The 23,821-nt window shown below is 40.0% G+C and overlaps 1 long non-coding RNA gene and 1 pseudogene across 5 annotated transcripts in view; one reads left to right on the forward strand and one right to left on the reverse strand.

Annotated features, from left to right (window-relative positions):
* LOC115940005 (uncharacterized) overlaps positions 1-23,821 on the reverse strand; it is a 91,870-nt gene that overhangs the window by 33,148 nt on the left and 34,901 nt on the right. For all 5 annotated transcript variants that reach the window (XR_014144264.1, XR_004074802.2, XR_004074792.2 and 2 more), the window contains one exon: positions 14,290-14,526. This is a non-coding gene — a long non-coding RNA (uncharacterized LOC115940005). The remainder of the gene's footprint in view (positions 1-14,289; positions 14,527-23,821) is intronic.
* LOC102745600 (ATP synthase F(0) complex subunit f, mitochondrial pseudogene) lies at positions 4,156-4,734 on the forward strand (annotated as a pseudogene).

Below are 23,821 nucleotides of genomic sequence, written 5' to 3' on the forward strand. Positions count from 1 at the left end.
CCATACTGCTTCTTAAAAAGATTTTGGCACTTTAACTTTTTTTTTTTTTGTACTCCTTGATTACATTGATTCCTCCATGGCTGAAACAACTACCTCCAACCATGTGGAGGCCCCATGCCAGACAGCTCCTTCATACGAACACACTCCTCACCTTGCTGAGGCTCTGACACCCCACCCGGGCCACCGCGAATCTATTCATGCACCGGCACTGTGCACAACCTTGCTCAATCCCACCTAATAGCTTTTGGACCAAACTGAACAGGGCTCAATTCCTAGTCTCTGGGCTGTGTCCGTGACCTCCTGCTCTCTAGGTATACATCTTAATATAAACTGGGGCTCCAGACTACAGATTTTGTTAGCCTCTTCTCAAGAACAATGAGCCCTACTACAGCCGAGGGCTTTAAAAGCTGTGAATCTAACACTCTCCCACTACCTCAGATGGGGCATCCTTACTCTCTGTTACCATATAAGAACCACAGGCCTGGCCGGCTTCCTAGTAGACCTAGAGTGTGTCAGGCCACACCTTCATCATGCCTACTGCTGTAAGTTTTCTTCTTTTTCTGGCCCATAGACATTTAAATCTTGTTTTGAGCACTGTTATTATCTTCACAGATTTCTCTTTTTGTACTTTATGTAACATTGTTATCTATCTGGAATACAGAAAACGAGACAGAATCTGGGAAGAGTTAAGAAATGGGAGAGAGGTTCTGTATCTTTGAACAGGATGATAATATAGGTAGAAAGGGTCATAAAAAGTTAAAGTGCCAGGGCGCCTGGGTGGCTCAGTTGGTTAAGAGACTGCCTTCGGCTCAGGTCATGATCCTGGAGTCCCGGGATTGAGTCCCGCATCGGGCTCCCTGCTCAGCAGGGGGTCTGCTTCTCCCTCTGCCCTCTTCCCTCTCGTGCTCTCTCTCTCTCATTCTCTCTCTCAAATAAATAAATAAAATCTTTAAAAAAAAAAAAAAGTTAAAGTGCCAAAATCTTTTTAAGAAGCAGTATGGAATTAGACTCCTTTGTGGTAATTTTTATTATGATGATTATAAGGTCTGTGGGAGAGAGTGAGAAGGCTGCTGCTTGAGGGGCTCCATGCGTCTGGCCCTCAGCTTTGCAGGATGGTACACCCAGAGCTGACGGGCTCTCAGCACCTGCACTGATCCTACTTCAATGGCTTCACTGTGATGCTGACAAAGGTAAAGCTTCAGGCCCATTTGCCTGTGCTCGTCTGCCGTGGAAGCAATTTCATATTTGCCATTTTGTATTCTTTTTCTCAAAGAGAGCCCCCCTAATTCTAAAAAAAAAATGTTTACAATTCTGGATCCGTCCCTCACAAATTCTGGATCTGTCCCTGCAAGGAACTTATGGTTAAATCACAATGCAAATTTCCAATGAAGGAAGGTAATTTTCTAGAGAGCATTCCAGTTATCAGTGGACAGAGGTGTTAGGAGGCTGAATAAATCTTCAGAAGGTTGCTTAGGTTGCTTAGGGAGCCAAGAGAGATGGGTGGTCTTGGGGGTTAGTTTGCGTAGACCATGTAAATTTCAAAGCCATTCTCACCCACGGACAGAGTGTGTCTATAATTCCTGTGTGGTCGGGGGCGCCTGGGTGGCTCAGTCGGTTAAGCGTCAGACTCTTGATTTCGGCTCAGGTTAGGATCTGAGGGTGGTGAGATGCAGCCTGCTTGAGATTCTCTCTCCCCCTCTTCCTCTGCCCTGGTCGCTTCTCTCATGCGCATGTGCTCTTTCTCTCAAATGAATAATAAAAATAAAATGAAAAAATAAAAATTCATGTGTGGTCAGTTCAGTATATCTCTTGACTATCTCTCCCAAAAGAATATTTGATTAATTCTGTCCAAAATCTTACTTAATGGCTTTTTCTTTCTTTAGGATTTTATATATACCACCTCCTGCCAGTTCTTAATGAACATATTCTTTCTTTGTTAGGGTGTAATATAATTGATTAGGTAACAGCTTTCAAGATTCCTCTACCCTGCTTTCCCCTTGATAAAAATCTGACTATTCCTAATCCTTTCTACTTTATATAACATCATCTCCTAGGGTGGGTTAATTCTATCACCCACTCTACAGATTTGCTGCTTCCAGTTTAGTTCTCTGAAGGCCATCTTGTTTCCAGGTTATAGGGTCATCTATTGTCCCCATGCATTAAGTCTTGAAACTCTAAGCACAATTTGAAATTAAAAATAGTTAAATAATTTAAAAATTGGGGAAAATTCTTACAGAAAGTAGACATGTAAAAAGTTTCTCCCTTTATTATCTTTATTGGGGAAAGCTTCTAGAAGGCCGCAAATAGAAAAGGCACCTAAATTATATTATCCAGACAGCAAAAGCAGAATATCCACAAATAAGCAGAAGATACATTTTACACTTTCTTTAGGTGCAATTTCAAGAGTTGTGGATTAATTCCATTGCAGACAACCACTGCTTTAGATCTACAGCACACAGGGCAGTGTACATAAAGCAGTAACAGTAGAAGATTTCCTTTCAAAGAGCTCAAATCTAATTCAAGAGTAAAACATACAAATGATTCTGAAGTTATTTTCAAATTATCAGCAATGATAAACAATGACTGAAGATAAGCCAAAGAGGTGAAGCCTGAAAGACATTAATAATAAAAACAACAATGATGATGATGGCTGTCATTTACTGAAGTCCAACTATGAGACGCCACCTACGGTGGTACTCTTAATATCTACACTTTACAGATGAAGAAACTAAGGTTCAGAGAGGTCTGTCCAAGATCACTTGGCTAATCAAAAGGAAAATTATGGCTCAAATCATTCCTCCACATGAGCTGGGCAAGGGTTGGGGGAGGGGAGGAATCCAGAGGAAATGGAGTGAACAAAGGCACTCAAGGACTACCAGGCTGATTTAGTGAGCAGGCAGTGGAAGGGAGAGGGAAGGAGTCAGCTGGCAGCTGAGAGGAAGACGGGGCTGAGAGGTTCTCGTAAATTTAGCCCTTCGGAGCCGATTTGAGAAGCACACAAGGATCAACCAGGGAGAGTGGTTCTCTTCTCATACAGCATTTTGCAGACCTAGAATCTAAAGACCTGGTGGGAAATGAAAGTCTTTGCAACCAGTAGTGTCATTAAAGAACAGTTGACATTGAAGATTTACCCATCATCTAGGAGGTGCCTAGATAAACAAACAAAGATATGAGCAAGACAGTAACAGTTTGGTGTAAGTGCTATGAATGCAACAAACAGGGTGACAACAGAGTAACTGGGGCAGGGGAACGAACTTTAGATAGGGAGATGTTGACCAATGTACCTTTCAGCTGCCCCTCTTCACACAAATAGCAAATATTAATGAATCTCAGTAATTTTTTTCTGAAATATTTAAGAGTGAAATACATATATATGAAATGTACCTCATATATATATATATACACACAAATATTCTTTAATAACATGAAACTACGGGGTGCCTGGATGGCTCAGTTGGTTGGGCGACTGCCTTTGGCTCAGGTCATGATCCTGGAGTCCCGGGATCGAGTCCCGCATCTGGCTCCCCGCTCGGCGGGGAGTCTGCTTCTCCCTCTGAACCTCCTTTCTCTCATGCTCTCTCACGCTCTCTCTCTCATTCTCTCTCTCAAATAAATAAACAAATAAATAAATAAAAATCTTAAAAAAAACCCCATGAAACTACAAAGGGGTCTCATATTTTTACAAGAAGTGTTCCCTCTTGTAAAACTAGCTGTAAGAAATGTGCCCTTGAAAAGCATCAAAAAGAATATAAACTGAATTCAAAGTCCATGATTTCATAGGGACGTTTCCAATTAGAAGGAAATATTTGGAACACATTTTGAAAGACTTAGAGAATGGTGGTGTTATAAGGCAATGTTTTCATTTCAAAATACAAACAGAGTCTGAAAACTGGCTTCATTAGAACATTTGTTAGTGAAGGTTGTGCTGTTAAAGAATGATCCCAGGGTATCTGAAATTCCTACAAACTCCAGGAAACCCAGTGCCCTTGTAGCATATAACCTAAAGGAAGTCGGTTTCCTAAAAGTGGAACACCCTCAGATGGATGCCAGGTGCCCCATGCTCAGAGAGGACAACATGAAAGGTCACAGATGTGAAAATTACAGTGAATCAGTAAGATTCACTCAATATTGATAGCAGACCCTCAGGACTCCAAGATGGAGTCATCCATACCAGTGAAGAAGCAGCAGCTCGTGGTGGTCAAACTAGGAGACCTGCCAAGCTGGATACTGATGTGGGATTTCATCCTAAAGGCACTGCTGGAGCATTTCAAAGAGGTTACTGCTGGTATTACATCAAGTATGTCAATGTGAAGAAAGCAGGTGTCCTTGGGACTTCTATGGTGCTGGGAGCTTATGTGCTTTTCTTTTCTTTTTTTTTAAAGATTTTATTTATTTGACAGAGAAACAGAGGGAGCACAAGTAGGCAGAGCTGCAGGCAGAGGGAGAAGCAGACTCCCCACTGAGTGGGGAGCCTGACGCAGGACTCGATCCCAGGACCCTGGGATCATGACCTGAGCCGAAGGCAGATGCTTAACGACTGAGCCACCCAGGTGCCCGCTTATGTGCTTTTCAACTACTGTCATCACTACAAGGAACTCAAACATGAGTGGCTAGGCAAGCACCACTGAAGAGGGCCCAGTGTGGAGGCACATTCTGCATTCCTGACCATGACCCTTGCCTGGCACCCTTGAGTTCTTTCATATTCTACTTTAGAATTAACACTCAATAAAAGATGACTTGTACATGGGAGAAAAAAAGATTCACTCAATCTTTCTTTCATTAAAATAATACTACTAACCCAACAACAACAACAGAAAAAAATTATGGAGCAGAAGAGGCTATACTATGGGGTTAAAGCAGTTTAAGCTTTGGGATGTACCGCCCCACCTCCAACCCCCACATTTGCAGGCCCCCTTCCAAGAACCTATAAGGGGCCCTAGCAATGTACTTCTCCAGATCATATGTTTTTGAAAATTTAGAGAAAATTTTCAACTCTATTTCTTAAAGAGGGGCTCCTATATTGTATAAACTTCAGGCTCCAAACCCTGGATCCTCCTGATTGAATGCCTGCCTTGTACTACACACTATACTCAATGCTGGAGATACAAAGATGAACCAGGCTTGCTCCCTCCTGGGAAGAAGCTTGGTGTAAAACAGAAGCAAGAAAAATAATTGCAATGGGATACCTGCTTGGTTATGGATTGTGCAATGGAAACAGAAGCCCAAGGGATGCTCTTTTGTTGTTGTTATTAATCTATTCATTAACAATTTAAACTTATTGAATTTCTTTTTTTTTAATTATGAAAGTCCATTAAATAATCCAACAATACAGAAATGTAGAAAGAAACAGTTAATAATCTCTGTAGAAATCCTTATTACCCTCGAGGCCCAATGAAATGCCACTTGGGTCATGAAGCTGTTCACTCCAGGCTCTTTTAGGTGCTTACATCTTGTAGCATGCATATGACACTTAGAGTAACACAGGAACTTGGGACAGTCAGGAGAACTGAAAGCACCAAAAGTATTCAGGTAATCCATAAGGTTTGCATGTAAGAACATACATAAGGGGATAAGCATGGAAAAAGAGGGGCCAGAGAGTGGGGCTTGGAGTTCTGGGTAAGGTCCTCTAGACTCTATTCCAGATGGGTTTTCAGCAGAATATTACTATAAATAAGCACTTCTATTTATTTATTTATTTAAGAATTTATTTATTTATTTGACAGAGAGAGACACACAGTGAGAGAGGGAACACAAGCAGGGGGAGTGGGAGAAGCAGGCTTCCCACCGAGCAGAGAGCCCGATGCGGGGCTCCGTCCCAGGACCCTGGGACCATGACCTGAGCCGAACAGCAGATGCTTAACGACTGAGCCACCCAGGCGCCCCTAAGCACTGCTTTTTAGAATGGCAGTTGTGAATGGAGCGGAGTAGGCTGAGTGCAGATGGGAAGAGCTGGCTGAGCAGTTAGGAACAAAAGGTCCTAGAGTCTGGTCCAGTAGTAGCAGCAGAATGAAAAGTAAGGAATGGGCTTAATAGACAAGAGGGAAGAATCAGAACTTCAAAACTGTTTTGCATTTGGTAGTGGGAGGCATAAGAAGGAGCCTTGCATTACTCTGAGGTTTGGTGGAGAATTAGTAACAGTAAAAATTAGTAAGAACTCAAGAGGAAGACTATCTGGTTTTGGGAGGAAGATGGTAAGTTTGAGCTTGGTCTCATTACTTCTGAGATACCAGTAGGTCAAAAAAATAGAAATGTCTCATTCTTTGCTACTCAGAGTAAAGTGTGGTCCATTGAGCAACAGCATCAGGACCCCCTATGGATTTATTAAACATGCAACACTCCAGGCCACAGACCTGCTGAATCTAATCTGCACTGTAAATCTGCACCTGCCAAGTCCTGGGATCTAACTTGGCCCCAAACTGCTGAGGAAATCACCAAACTTCCTCTCCTCTGGAGGTTAAAACTTCTAAACTTTGGGGCCTGTTCTGTAGATGTGGTTGGTACAAAGGAACTGCAGAAAAAAATAGATGCGTAAAGTGGTGTGGGACCCTTTAAAAACTTCTGCCCATAAAGTATACCAAAGCCAAACAAACACCTGTGGGCCATGTGTACAGTGGGTACAGCCAGCTGACTCATCTGCCCATCCGCCTGTTGCAGCACACAGTTTCCTCTGTATTAAGAGAAGTGATAGTAACATCAAAGAGAAACTAACATACAGGGGTTTTAGCGAACTTGTCAAATTGTAAGAATTCGGGTAGACACAAGAAATGAGAATTGGAGTATAGTGCCAGAATTATAAAATCAGTATCTCACTCCTCAAAACTCTTTATAAATGCTGATGTTTCCTTGTTAATCACATAAGTCAATGCCTCAAGTTCACCACAAGACAGACAACTGTGTGTAAGAAATCACCTCCCAATCTCACGAGAGAAATAAACATAACTATGACATTTTCTAATATCCAGTTTATACAAATGCATAAAAAATCTTTTCCTTTTCTTTTCAGCTTCTCTGCTAACTAGAAGAGTATTTATGTAATAATGCAATACTGCCTTTTAAACTCGGAATATGATTTGACATGTCAGTTGAATGGGTTAGGAAGTGGACTCTAAGTAAAATAATGCTTGTAACAGCATTGTGTAACCAGTAAAGACCATACCACAGTATGCTACTATATTACCATTAGATATACTCAGACTAGTGACCTAATGACTCAATTATTCTGAGCACCTATCTTATGCCAGGAATTTGGGTAGACACTTTACATGTATAAACCCTTTAAAACACCTTAAAATCTCAATTGCACAGATTTCTTGGACATTCATATTTGCTTGAAATCTTCAACAAAAGGGGAAAAAATTAAAAGTGACCCTCATTTGTCAAATGTGCAGAGGCAGTATGTTTACCAACGGTGTGAATTTTACAAGAGGCTGTAAATGAAATGTCACTGTTCCATGGGCATGGACTGCTTCAATCAGTATCAGAACTACTAAGACAAACCATATGACATTGCTGTCCGATGTCAAATTGGCATTTAGCAATCAATAATTGGCCAAATATTGGACTTTCATATGGTTCAGCTTATACTATAATTAGGTAACTTCTTTTGGGCCAACCCACGCTGTAAGTAGACAACAAAGTAGAAAGTGAAGCACAAGGTGTACATCTAAGATTGTTTTCTTTCATGTGGTTGATTTTCAAAGTACAGACATCTCTCTAATGCTATTGTGACAAGGACTCTTACTGACAACTCTGAAACTTGACTGCCAAGAAAGAACTGAAATTTCACGATGAGCCGCTGGTTAGAGTGTCCTTGTCTGATAATTGCTCCATCATCAGAGAAAAAGTGACAGATAGTGTGACAGGATAGAAATCATCTCCACTGAAAAAAACATTTTTTGTTTGTTTCTTTAGCGGACTGAAAATGTACATGTGATTTTTCAGCTTACTGATTATACCTTCTTTGAACTGAAACTCTAAAAACCTAAAATGCAAAGACCTAAGGGTAAATGGTTATCTCATTGTTTAAAATCTATTGCCAAAAAAGCTGACCTGACACAAAGAAGAAGCTAACTGTGTTTATTTTCAAGATGTCTTATTTCATGTAATCAAATACTGAATGCATGGCCAATTCACGCCTCTGGCCTTAGGGCTAATTTTGTATCATGGCAGGATAATGGGATGAACACGTTCTCCAACAGTTACAGGGAAAAAATACATTGTTATCTGGGAGGTTTTTTTTCTTTTGAAGATACTATATACATCACATTTTAAATGATCTTATAAAACCTTAAATGGTCAGACAAGGGCCAGCAGAGTAAGGTAAAATTTATTTAACTCACTAGTTGCAAAATCCTCCAAGTAGACTATTTCCAAGTTAAAAAAGAAAGAAAGAAAGAAAAACAGGAAATAAAAAATGGGTGACGTGGAGGAGGGGAATGGGCAAAATTGCCCAAAAGTGAGAGATACAGGCTTCCAGTTATGGAATGAGTAAGTCATGGGAATAAAAGGCCCAGCGTTTGGAATATAGTCAATGGTATTGTAATAGTGGTGTATGGGGCCAGATGGGAGCTATACTTGTGGTGAGCATAGCGTAATGCACCCGAAGCTAAGGTAACATTGCATGTCAACTATACTCAAATTAAAAAAAAGTGACATAGGTTAGGGTTATATTAGTACAAGACATGAAAAATAGCATAGCACTAGATATAAAGTAAACATTCAAAAATTTTAACAACTATTGCAATTACTACTAATACCACCATTACTATCACTGTAACTATTATTATATGTGCAGAACTGTCTTTGAAATAATAGTTCATTTTCTTTTATTTATATATATATATAAGGTCTTAATTTGGTTTCAGATTTCTTTAGTCCGGTCCAGAGAGTAAATAAGGATGTTTTTGTTCCTAAAAGCAAGAAATGATAAAATTATGTATGCAACACATTACCTTACATGTTGTGATAGTCAATTTTCATAGCAGAATTTGTACAAAATTGGAATCTGAAAACCTGCATTTGCGTGTGGGCTCTGTCACTAGCGCTAACCAAGGAAAAGTTGCTTAAAGACCATGAGCCTTAGTTTCCTTATCCACAAAATAGGGCCAGCCTGTAGCAACAGTAACAGCTAACTTTCAGAGTACAATGCTTCTTCCTTGCCAGGGACTTCTCCAAGCATTTTACAGACATTAACTCAGCTACTAATCCTTCATCTAATGTCTAGCATTAACTTAGCGAAAAGGGAGATTGTGTTGGTCAGTCTCCATTTGGCCTCCACCACTTGCCCTGCTCTGCCAGGAAGCTGACCCTGTAGATCAGTCACTGGGGCTCCACTGACACCAGATTTTTCAGTTCAGACAGGGGGAGGCATAAGGAAGTGATCAGAGGCTGGGAGGAGAGAAAGGCTGGGGTATTTCTTCTCCATCTCCTTCTTGATTAAGCAACCCTGTTCTAATTTGTGTATGTTGTGGTGTATGGGGGTGGGGTGGGGATGGGGTGTTCCCCAAGACTAAATCTCCTGTCTTTTCCATGGCTCTTCTCACTGGGTTCAGTAAAGGCCATGTTCTTCTTCAGCCTCTTAGACCCCTTGGTAATGACTTTCTGCTGTTGCCTGTCTTCCCCAACATCACTCTTTTGTTTCCTTAAATCCCTTCCCACATCACCGCAAGGAATTCCTTCATTAAAGTGTCTTGATTTGAAACCTATGAGTGGAATGTTTTTTCTTGCTGGGACCCAGACTCTTAGAGGGATTTACTATTTTAGCATTTCAGTCAACTACTTGTTACTTAGTACAGGGGTACTAAGTACCCCTTAAACAGCGTTTTGTTTTGTTTCATTTCACTTTTAATGAATTGGTATGTTAGGAAATATGATCTTGGATTTCAATTGTTTTAAAAAACTAAAAGGTTTGTTTCTAATTTGAACTAGTTCAAATTTTTTTTTTTTAAAGATTTTATTTATTTATTTGACAGAGAGAGATACAGCGAGAGAGGGAACACAAGCAGGGGGAGTGGGAGAGGGAGAAGCAGGCTTCCCGCGGAGCAGGGAGCCCGATGCGGGGCTCGATCCCAGGACCCTGGGATCATGACCCGAGCCGAAGGCAGAAGCTTAACGACTGAGCCACCCAGGCGCCCCTAGTTCATTTTTTTTTTAAACAAATCTCTTTCATTTGGCTCACACTTGAGGGAAAGGGTATAAGGGTATCTGGGATTTAATTAATTAATTAATTAATTTTTGAAGATTTTATTATTTGTCAGAGAGAGAGCACAAGCAGGGGGAGCGGCAGGCAGAGGGAGAAGCAGGCTCCATGCAGAGCAAGGAGCCCCATGCGGGACTTGATCCCAGAACCTGGGATCATAACCTGAGCTGAAGACAGACACTTAACCGCCACCCAGGCGTCCCTTGGATTTAATTTAGTTCTGGAGTTCAACAAATTAGTCTGGCATAACCAGTTGATGGTTCATGGTTTGGTCTGGTTCAGGTTCAAGCATAAAACCCTAAAATACTGGAAAAGGTGAGTTGAATTAATTGGTTTCTCTGAGTGGGGCTAATGCATACTCTAATTATGGGGATGCATTCCTACAATGGTAGAAACTCAAGGTCATCCTAGTAATAAAACAAAGTTAGTGATTCTCACTTAATGGCTCATCAGCCACTGGATTTCCCAGTGTCTATAGTCTAGCTTCCTAAATAAAATTGTGACAAACTGTATACTCATGTTTTCTTTTCTTTTTTTTTTTTTTAAGATTTTATTTATTTATTTGACAGAGCTAGAGACAACGAGAGAGGGAACACAAGCAGGGGGAGCGGGAGAGGGAGAAGCAGGTTCCCCGCTGAGCAGGGAGCCTGATGAGGGCCTCAATCCCAGGACCCTGGGATCATGACCTGAGCCAAAGGCAGACGCTTAACCGACTGAGCTACCTAGGCACCCCTATACTCATGTTTTCTAAGTACTATTATGCCTCTCTTCTTTTTTTTTCTAAAGAATTCTCTTTTCAATTAGATCAGTATTTCTCGAAGTATAGGCCCCAGACCATCACCTGGAATTTGCTAGATGTGCAAATATTTGATCCCCATCCCAGATCTACTACATTGGAAAATGTGGGAGTGGGCCCAGCAATCTGTGTCTTAACCAGCCCTCCAGGTGATTCTAATGCCCAATAAAGTTTGAGCACCACTGAATTAGATCATATATTTCTTGAAGTCAAATTCTATCTAATATTTCTATGTTGGAATTGGACTCTGCCCAAAGATCATGTTGATATTATTAGCTTTATGTGTGTGACAAGATAGCAGGGGCAACTGATGAAGTGTCCAGAGGCATAAGTGACAGAGTCAGTGTTTGATCTGGGGCAATCTAACTCCAGAGCTTAGCTTACCGACCACGACACTAGAATGCCTCCCTAATGGTCACACAGAGGCAAGATATGAAGCAATATGACACTCTGAGCAAAATCTGAGAAATAATATTCCTGTAAACTTTTTAACCCTTCAACATCCTTAATATGAGAATGCAATACACATTTAGAATAATATATATTTGGGGTGCTTGGGTGGCTTAGTCGTTAAGCGTCTGCCTTGGGCTCAGGTCATGGTCCTAGGGTCCTGGGATCAAGCCCCGCATCGGGCTCCCTGCTCAGCGGGAAGCCTGCTTCTCCCTCTCCCACTCGCCCTGCCTTTGTTCCCTCTCTCGCTGTTGCTGTCTCTCTCTCTGTCAAAATAAATAATAAAAAAAATCTTTAAAAAAAAGAATAATATATATTTGCTTCATTATTTTTATCCAGTAGAAAAAATCAAGATGGAATTTTGTTAATATACATCTAAATTTTCAAGCACAAGTCTCCGGTTATCCTGTAACTTGATAAGTTTTTACATTTTTGCTCTTGAAAGCCAGTTTCTTTGCTTAATGAAAACCAGGCAGAACTGTATACACCAAGCACAGCTACAGTCTGTGATAAAGCCATGGACACTTAGTTCTAAGCATTCCAAATGTGTTTAATTGTATCTTCTGGCTTTCATATTTTTCTTTCTCTAGGACAATCGGTCTGTTTTAGTTATACATGTTTTTGTTTTTGTTTTTCCCCTGGAGCCAGATCTCATAGCTTCCTGAGAAAAGCACAAAATGGACAGGAAAAGCATGGATAGGAGTAGGTGGGGTTGATTTCTAATCTAGGGATTCCCTTAGTCGGAAATGAATGATGTTTCACTACACAGGCACATCTTCAATCTCACAATGAATAATGTATAATGGTTTAGAGAAAGATATAATAAAAGATCCCTATGTTCCAAAGCCAGTAATTTAGGCGTTATGCTAGTTCCTCCCTCTCTCGCCCCCAAACACAATCTGTCACAAAGCCCTCCCGGTTCTAGCTGCCAAACCATTCGCAAACCTGCCTTTTCTTTTTCAGTCTCATTACAACTGCCTTAATTCAGGACCTACACTCTTTGCTGGTCTTCCTGTCTCCTGCTCATCTTTGCCTTTTTGTCACGACAGCGACACTTTTCTTAATGTCATGTTGTTTCCCTATTTTCAGTGTCACCAACAACCCCTCCAACACCCACTTGATTAAGTCATTAACAGGCATGCCTTCTACCTCTTCCTGTTGCCTGGACAATATTCCAGCAATGTGCTGTACAAACCAATCTGTTTCATACTTTCCAGGCTTTGCTTCCCAGCCATTTCCTCTACCTAGAATTCCCTTTCTCCTCCTCAGCCAAGACAGCAATACATGGCATTTCTTTCAAAACATAGCTCAGAGGGAGCTGTCTTAGCCCCAAGATCAGGGACTTCTCTGTCCCTTGCCATCACTATGCCTTGTACATGATCTCACAATTCATCACTGATTATTTTAGTTATTTATTTGTGTGCCTTGTTCAGTTAGGATTTCCAGACATTGTACATAACGCCTAACATGGAATAGGACACATAACTTAAGGATTGATTGCATTCCTCAATATTGTATAACAGTCTTTAGCTATGTTAAATGATATTGGGCATGCACACAACTTGAAAAGTTTTTAACTCTCATGCAAATGTTTTCAAAAGCCAGATGCTTGGAACTGAAACAGTGTTATTGCCTCTGTCACCTACAGCATTTGCTCATTCTTTGTCTTCAGTCATGAAGTGCAAAAAATTATTTCACCTACCACAAAAATCTTCTTCCTGTTGTTGGAGTTATAGTAGTATGGCATAAAGTAATCATAGAGAAAAGTTAGCTGGTCAACCTATTTGCCTTATTCTGCTCTAATCCCGTGTTTTAGGTTTTAGTCCAGATATGTCGAGGTGTGTCCAAGAAATTTGACCTTGAAAATGAACTTGAACTGACTCAATTATTAGGTGTAGCTATTAACCTCAACAGTCATAAAAGTTTGAGTTATAAAACAAAATGCAAACGTATTAATTAACAATAAAAGATACAGACATGTTTAGAGACCTTGCTATTCATATCCACTCCTGTCTTAAATAGGAGGTAAAATTAGAAATCAGAGGGCCACTTGTTGAATGTGGACTCATAACAAAGGGACACTGGCCAGTCTTATGAGACATTTCTTCCAGACCAAAAAAAAAAAGCCAGATGAAATATTCCTGACTTCACTGTAACAGAGTCCACTTACTCTCCAGGACCTGGACACACTGCGTCTGGTAGGGTAAATGACTTTCTCCTGACCAGTGCAGGAGAAACACTACCAACTCTTCTGTTTGGGGAGATGAGTTTGGTTTTTCCCACTGCCTAGATTCTTGCAGTCTGCTAACAATTTTGACTTGTTTTGTTTTGTTTAAGACAGGGCATAATAAATAGGTGACCTCAGAACTCCCCCCCTCACCCTTGACAGTTTGCTACTCAGCCTTTTGTCTTGGCCTGGCCTTGTTCTCCTAGTTATGATTTTTACTTCCTCTCAATCACCTTACATGTAGATGGGGGAATAAGGCAATCACTCTGATAAGACTTGGATGGTCGCAGTTTTCTCAGGCATTCAGTACAACCGGTTTCTTCTATAGAAGACAGGTCTTATCTTCCATATTTTTATACTTTCCGATTTTTGATCCTAGGCAATAGCATTCTGGAAGTACCTCACAGTAGTTCCCTAGATAGTGACTAGACTCCACACATGATGGTTTTGACAACTACAGTCCCAAGATAACGTTTTGAAAAGGAAGAGGCAAAATTAAACACAAAGAGCTGAATCTTTCTCATACTGACCCTCCAAAACATTTCTCTTTCTGCCTCAACTCAAAAGCAGATGGGAGGTGACCTTCATAAAGTTATATTGGGTAGAAGAATTACTCACTGCCAGAGGCTAGTAGAGAGGCTCTCTGTTCACATCATCTCCCCCGTGGTTTCCCGCGGTCACAGAGGCTCAGAAGAGAGTGTGTGTACAGGTATTCTCTGTGTAGCCCAGGAGTTGACTTCATTTTTTTTTTTTAATTCTACTCTTGGGATGACCGACTTCTTGTCCAAGGTTGGCCACAATTATTCATGGCCTTGAAGGGCATAACTTGTGCATTATCTGCATTATGTTTCACACCTGTATAAGAGAGAGAAAAAAAATACTTGGTTTTGATCTACTATATAGATACAAACCAATGTCAGCTTCTCAGAAAAAAAGAAATTATTCAATGTATTTTTTTTAAAGATTTTATTTATTTATTTGCCAGAGAGAGAGAGAGCACAAGCAGGGAGACCTGTAGGCAGAGCAGGCAGAGGGAGAAGCAGGCTCCCCACTGAGCAAGGAGCCCGATGCGGGACTTGATCCCAGGACCCTGGGATCATGACCTGAGCCGAAGACAGATACTTAACGGACTGAGCCATCCAGGCGTCCCTTCAATGTATTTTTTTTAAAGGTTTTAATCCTAGTTGCTCTATTTTGGGCACTTTTCTGAAATGTGATTCCAATTATTTATATAATACAAAAAAAAACCCTAAGCTTCTTTCAGTATATGACTCACAACTCACTACCCACACACAACTTTTAAAATTATCTTTACACAATATTAGCATATTTTGGTGCTTAACTATACTATAGCTGGCCACTTAGAAATCTGAACACTCTCCGTTGTTCCTGTGAGGAGCATTGGTTTTGGGGACCCTTTTCAATAGATTCATTCACCCTCCCACCAACCTAGATTCTTGATTCTTCCCCCTCCTCATCATAAAATACTTAGAAAGGTTGCTTATACGTCTGTATAAGCATAGGAATGATATAAAGAACACTAGAGAAAAGGGGCCTTAAAGAACTTCATGGATTTTACAGAGTACATTGACATGTAACACATGAATAGCAAAATAAAGAGAGTAAGTCACTATAAAAAAATTAGTAGATTGGATTGAGATTGTATGTTTTAGGGATAAGCGTATTTAGGGTTCCTAAGAAGAGATGAGGCAGCTAGGACTGACTTCCCTGTGTGAAATGGGTGGCAGTATAAACCAGGTAAAGGGATGGGCATTGCAGCCACACAGGCCTGGGCTCACAGTCCGGCTCTCCCACCAACGTGCCACATGACTAGAGGGCTGACCACATCCTTTGGACTGTTGGCATTTAACCAATCTAAGCCTCCATTTCCTCCTCTGTAGAATGGGGTTACTAATACCTTCTTCTTTGTTGATTAAATGATATAAAGCACAGAGAAGTACCAGGCACAGTACCTGGACTTAGCGAGAGCTCAACAAATAGCTGTGTTTTAAAATACAATGCTTTCTATTTATTCAAAGAGTTTTCAGATAAATCATCTCATTGATCTGGACATCAATTTGGTAGAGAAGATGACCAGGTATTACATATCCCTTACAACCCCCTATACACACACATTCATCTTCCAGTTGGATGAGGAAACAGACACACAAAATGGAAATGACTTGCTTAGGCTTAGTAACTGCATCAGCACAAAAACTGGTCTAGAACTCTTTCCTACCCTGTCTCACCAAATAGGAGGCAATCTATCTCAGTTCCAGACAGAGTGGTACCATATATGCAATTACTGTTCTCTGACCAGCCTAGGAAAACTTTATAGAAAACATGAAAAATTTCAAGAACTATTTGAGTGGAGAGGAAAAGGTGACTCTTAGATGAGTGAAGGTTTGGTGCTTAGCCCTGCTTGGGGGAAAAGCTCACCAGGGGTATATTCTAAGGGGATGGATCCTCAATATATGGCTGAGAATAGTAGAGTTATATCAATTTCTTCTGCAAGTAGGACATTACCCACTCAGAACTGTAGTAAAGACTTACTCGGTTAAAATGCATGAAGGAATTTATACGTGGAGCTCTTACAGAGCTGAGATTCTGGAAGTAAAGAAAGTGGAAAAATTATGGAGCTCCATTCTTTTTCCCTTTAATATATGCTATCCCAGATTCTGTAATAATTCTTTTATTAGATTACCTGAATTTATGTTAGGGATTCACTCAAGTTAATAGGCATCCATTTTTAAGGAACACATAGTTCTGAAGTTTACTTATTGACCAGCCATTTATAGATTAATATGTTGTTTAGGGGCGCCTGGGTGGCTCAGTCGTTAAACGTCTGCCTTTGGTTCAGGTCATGATCCCAGGGTCCTGGGATCGAGCCCTGCATCGGGCTCCCTGTACAGCAGGAAGCCTGCTTCTCCCTCTCCCACTCCCCCTGCTTGTGTTCCCTCTCTCACCGTGTTTCTCTGTCAAATAAAAATAAATAAATAAACAAATCTTTTTTAAAAAGTCCTAGACTAATATGTTGTTTAGTCAGATTGCTTTCCTAACTTTTAAATGACACTGAGGAAAAACTAGAATCATTTTGGCAAGGAGAGGAGGCAGATAATTAGAGGGTAAAGAGCAATTTGGGGTGTATACAAAATTGGGTTTAATTAACTAGTAGCTGCCCAGGTAATCTAAAAGCCCAGGACTTTTAGGGCTGAGAGCTGCACAGAAGGAGACAGTAGAATCTCAAAATTATTGTATGGCAAAATAATTTTCCAGAGTTATGCCTATATCTAGAGAAAGCATGGAAATATTTTTATTCTTTATATTCCTCTTGTATAAGGGGGCCCTTATGCTTCCTGTAACCTTAAGGTATGGTACCACTAATATTTGACCATATAATATTGACTACATATAATAAACAGATATTTTTGGGCTGGCCTGGGAAGTTATATTATTTCTATGGGAAAATTATTCCCAAGTTTTAAGTAAGCAGCCTACAAATGACATTTTTTAAACCTAGGAAGTGTCTGTTTATATTATACACATTGATATAGAATGCTAATATTTTTAAATAAGAAATAGGCAATTTTAACAGCCTTTATTCCTTAGCTCTCTCTGAATTGAGTACACGTCTTGATTTTCTACTGTTATTGACCAGTGTGTTTACAAATGTAATGAAACAGCAGTAGAAACTGATATGTTTTACATATTTTTAAGGATAGCTCCAATTGGGACACCTAGGTGGCTCAGTTGGTTAAGCGTCTGTCTTGGGCTCAGGCCATGACCCCAGGGTTCTAGGATCGAGTCCCACGTAGGGCCCTGTACTCAGCAGGGAGCCTGCTCCTCCCTCTGCCTGCAGCAACTCCTGCTTGTGTGCTCTCTCTGACAAATAAACAAATAAAATCTTAAAGAAAGAAAAAAAAGGACAGTTACAGTTGTTTAATTGCGCCAAATTGGTTTAGAGGAATTGTTCAAAGTAAGAAGACCATCCCTTGAAAATATTTAATGTTTCACAATATAGACTGCTGAATAAAGTCATATATTTTAAAAAATATAGACAGCAGTACCTATTGTAATCCATGCTGGTCATCAAACTATCATAAAGATATATGATTTCTTTTTCTAAATACTCCATTTTTCTGTACTTGCAAACCTGAGTGAAAATCCCCAAATATGCATGGCACCAAATTCAGTACAGAAATTTTCAGAGCAAATGACATTTATTTGGCATTACTCTTATCCTTGCTGACCTCCTTCATTTTTCACTGAATTTAAATCAAAGTTACAAAATTTATGAGTTGATCTGAGCCAGCTTCTAAAGTATCACATTAACACTGAAGGCATTTAAATACGAGGATTTAGACCAATACATCACCACTCAGTACATTTCAGGCCTCTCCCTGTTCATTTTAGTCCAGGTTACCATTATCTCTTACCTGGCATTTTGCCTCTGAAATTGGTTTCTTTGCTTTCCCTGTGCCATCTGCAATCAAGCCCCAAGACATTGGCCAAAGCGATATTTTTAAATAAATTAGATCATGTCACTTTCCAGCTTAAATCTCTCCTGGTGCTGCCCATTGCAAAAAAATAAAATAAAATAAAATAAAATAAAATAAAATAATAAAATTCAAACTTCCTCCCATAGCCTATCAGGATCTACATGACTTAGTTTACCTTTTTTTCCTGGTCCTTCTTCCACTCATTTCTATATTCCAACCCCACTGGTTTCTCTGTGTTTCTCAAGGAAATCTAGTCTGTCCTCTACCCAGGTCTTTGGCACTGTAACTTCCATCAGGAATGTCTTGGCTCTTGGATTTCACAAATTTGGATTCTTTTCTCTCTTTAGATCTTAGCCATTCCCTGCTTGTCTCTGTAATGTTGCCCCAAACCACCCAGTTCCTCTTTAGAATATGATCCTGTCTTATTTTCTTCATAGTTCCTGCTACTCGCTACGACTATTTTGTTTATAGCTCTTTCTCTGTTTGTCTTTCCTCCCCGCTAGAATTTAAGCTCTATGAGAACCAGGATCTTGCCTGGTTCTTAGACACTCTCACTGAGAACTGTTCCTGGTGCATATAGTTGTTACTTAATAGTAGTTGAACTCATGGTATTTTAAACTCTTATAAACTATATTTTACAACAGAAGGAGATCTTAAATATTGCAAAGTACCATCTTTTCATGTTATGGATAATAAATTAGAGCAGAGAGAGAGGAAAAGACATATCTGGTAAGTTATAAGACCAGTATTAGAATCCAGTTCTCCTGACTCCACAGCTGCACGCGACCTCTCCATTATAGCTAGTTGCCCTGCATTTTCCTAGTTGCCTAATTCTTGAGCTAGCTTGATCATATTTCTTCCTCTTCCTTTCTTATACAATTTTTTCTAAGCTATTGTTTTATCTATTCATCACTGTTAACATAATTCATTTCTTTCTGAGGCTTACTAGCTTTATTATTAACTCCATGAAGTGCTTTGTGATGTTAGTTATGAGAAATATCTTATGAAAATAAACCATAATGTGAAAAAAGCCAGTCTATAGCAGTACTGCACATAGTGCGTGTAACAAAGGCTCAGTTGTGTTGTTGCAGGGAAGAGTCAATAATTAGTAACACATTTCTAAAGGTCTCTCTTGCATAATTTTTGTGTCCAGATGTCTATGACATTTGGGTTCTAAAATAGAGTTCCAAATACCACACATTCATGCACATTTTCCAAGAATAATTGGATGATTTTTTAATCTTTCTATTTAATAAACATCAGGACTAAAGATGGGCTACTTCACAATATCAAATTTATTCATTTTAAACATCCGTTTTGATGTGGAAAGTGTTTGGAATAAACACAATTAAGAGTGCCCAATTGTAAATCTTTTGAAGTTTTTGTTCATGATATGTCTCTTCCAACTGCTAGTAGTGTAAAAATGGAAAGTAATTTACATAAAATTTTTCAATTCACATGTTCTTGGAGATTAACTATTTTTTCCCCAGTCTTATTGAGAAATAATTGATATATATCACTGTATAAATTTAAGGCACACAGCATGATTGTTTGATTTACATACATTGTGAAACAATTACCACAATACATTAACATCCATCTTCTCATATAAATACAGTAAAAAGAAAGAAAAAAAGAAAACTCTTAGGATTTACTCTCTTCACAACTTCCCTATCTATCACACTGCAGTGTTAGCTACAGTCATCATGTTCTACATTACATCACTCGTACCTATTTATCTTATAACTGGAAGTTTGTACCTTTTGATCACCTTCCTCCAACTCTCTCTCCCTCCCCCTAGCCTCCTCCTCTGATAAACACAAGTCTAATCTCTTTCTATGAGTTTTGTTTTGTTTTTAGATTCTACATGTGAGTATACAGTATTTGTCTTTCTAGGTCTTATTTCACTTAGCATATAGTGCCTTCAAAGTCTATCTACGTTGTCACAAATGGTAGGATTTCCTCTTTTTTTTTTTTACTTTTTTAAGAAAAGATTTTATTTATTTATTTGACAATGAGAGAGAGCACAAGCAGGGGGAGTGGCAGGTGGAGGGAGAGGGAGAAGCAGGCTTCCCGCTGAGCAGGGAGCCCGATGTGGGACTCGATCCCAGGACTCCGGGATCATGACCTGAGCCGAAGGCAGTTGCTTAACCAACTGAGCCACCCAGGTGCCCCCCTCATTTTTTTAATGGCTGAGTAATATTCCATTGTGTGTGCCTGTGTATCTATCTGTACATATATGTAGAGATATATACGTGATACAACATCTGTACCCATTCATCTATTGATAGACGCTTTTTGTTTCCATGCCTTGGCTATTGTAAATAATGCTGCTGTGAACATGGGGGTGCAGATTTCTTTTCAAGTTGGTGTTTTCACTTCCATTGGATATATTCCCAGAGAGATTAACTATTAACAATTCCCATGAAACCTTTGGAGGATCCCCATGGCCTGGAGTATAAAGTCCAAGCGCCCTAATACAATACGAGCTCCCTTTCTTGCACCTGGCCCTGACTACCTCTCGAGCTTCAATAGTTTCCACTCCTCCAAAGCTTATGCTTCAGGAACAGTGAGCTGCTTATAATGCCTGGAACACAGCGAAATAGTTCTTGTTTCAGTGCTTCTCGTCTTTGTGCACGCTGTGCCCTTTCTTTCCACTTCTCCCAGTTTAGCTCTATGCACCCGTTAAGTTCCAGTTTGTGTGCCACTTCCTATAGGAAACTGTCTCTGATGCCCTCCTGAGAGCATAACTCCCCCACTGGACTACACTGAATTATAACTAACTTTATGCACGTTTCCCATTGGGTCACGGACTACCATGGGGAGCTCAACTTTGTCTCTACAGCATCTAGTAGGAGTTAAAGAAAGTTAAATAAGGCTTTTACATAAGTACAGAAAAAAGAAAAGCAAAAGTTAGACTTCAGTGATTGTTAGGTGCACGAAAAACCTCAATTAATTAGAACCAACTAACTACTTAAATTTACTGGACTTTTTGAAGAGAGATTTATACTGCTTATGTTTAAAAAAGTCTCAGGAAGAAAATGTTTTTACCAAGGATCTCTTAAAAATGAATGAAAGAATGAGAAGACAATTTCCAGGGTTATGTCCTAGCATACGCAAGATTTAGCACAATCTTCTCAACCTTCCACATCTATTCCAGTGGCCACCAATCCTTGGAGAACTGGGGTTCCTCAAAACTATTTAAAATAATCTCTAATCCACTACTGTAGTCTGACTATCTTTGTATGTATAATTCAATAGTGATGCTATGTGAATATTTCTAAATGTATGTTGAGATTAATAAAATATAAACCCATGAAAAGCAATACCTAATTCACAGACCCAACATCATATATATTTTTCCAATCCAGTATTCATACATTCATTCAATAAATATATATTGAGAGCCTGGTATGTGCCAGGCCATGTACTAGGGATTCAATAATGAACAAGTTAGATGTGGCTCCTGCCCTCAAGTTGTTTACACTCTAGTAGGAAAGAGACAACATACAAACAAATAATAACAAAATGGGTGAGCCCTATGAAAGGAAAAACTAGGGGCTATGTTAGGAAAAATCAAAGAAGGCTTTTCCAGGAATGTGACTTTTAGACTAAGCTCTAAGGTCTATGAAGCAGCCAGCCAGGAAAGAGGTGAGAGAATAGCATTCCAGACACATCAGCGTGCACAAAGGCCCAGCCAAGTAATACTCTCAAGTGTTTGAGGACCTCAAATAAGGCCAGTGTGGATACAGCATACTGGGCAAGGAGCAAGGTGGAGTTGGAGAAGTAGGTAAGACCAGATCACTCAGTATGGGACATTATAAATATGAGATTTCCTTCTAATCACAGTAGGAAAAAAGTGGACAGGGTAGGCCACTTACTGTCTATCTAAATTACTAGATACAGTGAGTGCTAACTTATGCTGCATGTAAATAAGCACTTAATTGTGTTTCCCAGATACTCAAGCAATATTTCTAAAAATAATTCTTTCAAAATACAGAAAGAAGGGCGTCTGGGTGGCTCAGTCGGTTAAGCATCTGCCTTCAGCTCAGGTCATGATCCCAGAGTCCCGAGATCGAGCCCCATGTTGGGTTCCCTGCTCAGCAAGGAGTCTACTTCTCCCTTTGCCCCTCCCCCTGCTCCTTCTCTCTCTTGCTCACTCTCTCTCAAATAAATAAATAAATAAATTAATTAATTAATTAATTAAATTAAATTAAATAAAACAGAAAGAATACTGGCATACTGAACCGTTTCCTAAAATATGATCAATTTATTCTAACAGATCTAGTCCACAATGTGCTCATAGAAGCTTGGACCATCGCAGCACCCTTCTCAACAAACCTTAAATAAATATCCACAGAAAAAAAGGTGTTATTGAAATTAGGACCCAAGGGGCAAAAATTTTTTCTCTTTAACTCTGGGCACACTGGTTCCAAATGGCAACATTTTATCCAGTTTGTTATTGTCCTGCCATGAGATTTCAAAAGGGGTATGACCTGAGATAGAGCTCATAAGGAAGCGGATACATTTAGCTAGGGATGGATGTTGCTGTCTTCATACTTGAATTCCAGAAGATCACTATATTGTTTGCTCTAAGCTTATCCTCATTGTTTATTTTCACATAGCTGACTTTTTGTGCTTCCAAGGTATTCTCCCAAGTGAGGGGGAGGCTATGCTTCTATATCCTTTTGTGTTTGAAGGACAGTCTTAAATTTGAAATAAGAATATAGTGATCATAAACATATCTTAATGAGTCTCTATATAGTATTTTATGATTTTTAAGCACCTTCACCAATCTGTGAATGCACAGATCCTAAAACAGGAGGCATTTGCCCTCTATAGTACTTTGAGGAGAGATTGAGAAATCAGCTGTCAGTGACTTCCCTGGGGTCCCTGAAGCTTTGGTGATGTAAGCACTTTTCTTCATTGGGTTAAATTTAGGAGGAAAGAAAAATCTGCTGAGTTTGTGTTTTTTATGGCAAAAAGCCAATTTTCCTTTGCATATGTTGTTTGCCCTCAGGCACTCATAAGGTAAATGGGATTCGTTTCCCCTGAAGGAGAAGCCTTAGAGCATGGGAGAAAGTAAATGAGACAAGATGGTATGCTTAGCTATTTATTGTGATCGGCAAAAAATAAAAATTGGGACTGAAGGCTGGGGATTAGGAATGGGCACAAAGTCACGCTGGCATTCATGAAAGCAAGCAGATTTTCTTGATCTGTTGTGCCAAACAGTTGCTGGAAAGTCAAGACCAGGAAAACCTGAAGTGCAGGCCCTCACAGAGATCACAGTCCAGTGGGATTTCAGATAAAGAAGCAACCCACAGTTTGATTAAGGGCTCTGAAGAGGGAAGCAGAGATTATTGTGATGGTAGTGCATAGGAAGGACTTGGGGCCTGCAGGGAGGTGGGCTTCCTGTAAGCCCTTTCCTTCTTTCTTTCTTCCTTCCTTTCTTTTTTTAAGATTTTATTTATTTGACAGAGAGCGAGCGAGCACAAGCAGGGGGAGCGGCAGGCAGAGGGAGAGGGAGAAGCAGGCTTCCCACCAAACGGGGAGCCCGATGCGGGGCTCGATCCCAGGACCCTGGGACCATGACCTGAGCCGAAGGCAGATGCTTAACAAACTGAGCCACCCAGGCGCCCCCCGAAGCCCTT

The sequence above is a fragment of the Leptonychotes weddellii genome, chromosome 4 (genome assembly GCF_054177405.1).
Source record: "Leptonychotes weddellii isolate Sample4059 chromosome 4, ASM5417740v2, whole genome shotgun sequence".
Classification (NCBI taxonomy): domain Eukaryota; kingdom Metazoa; phylum Chordata; class Mammalia; order Carnivora; family Phocidae; genus Leptonychotes; species Leptonychotes weddellii.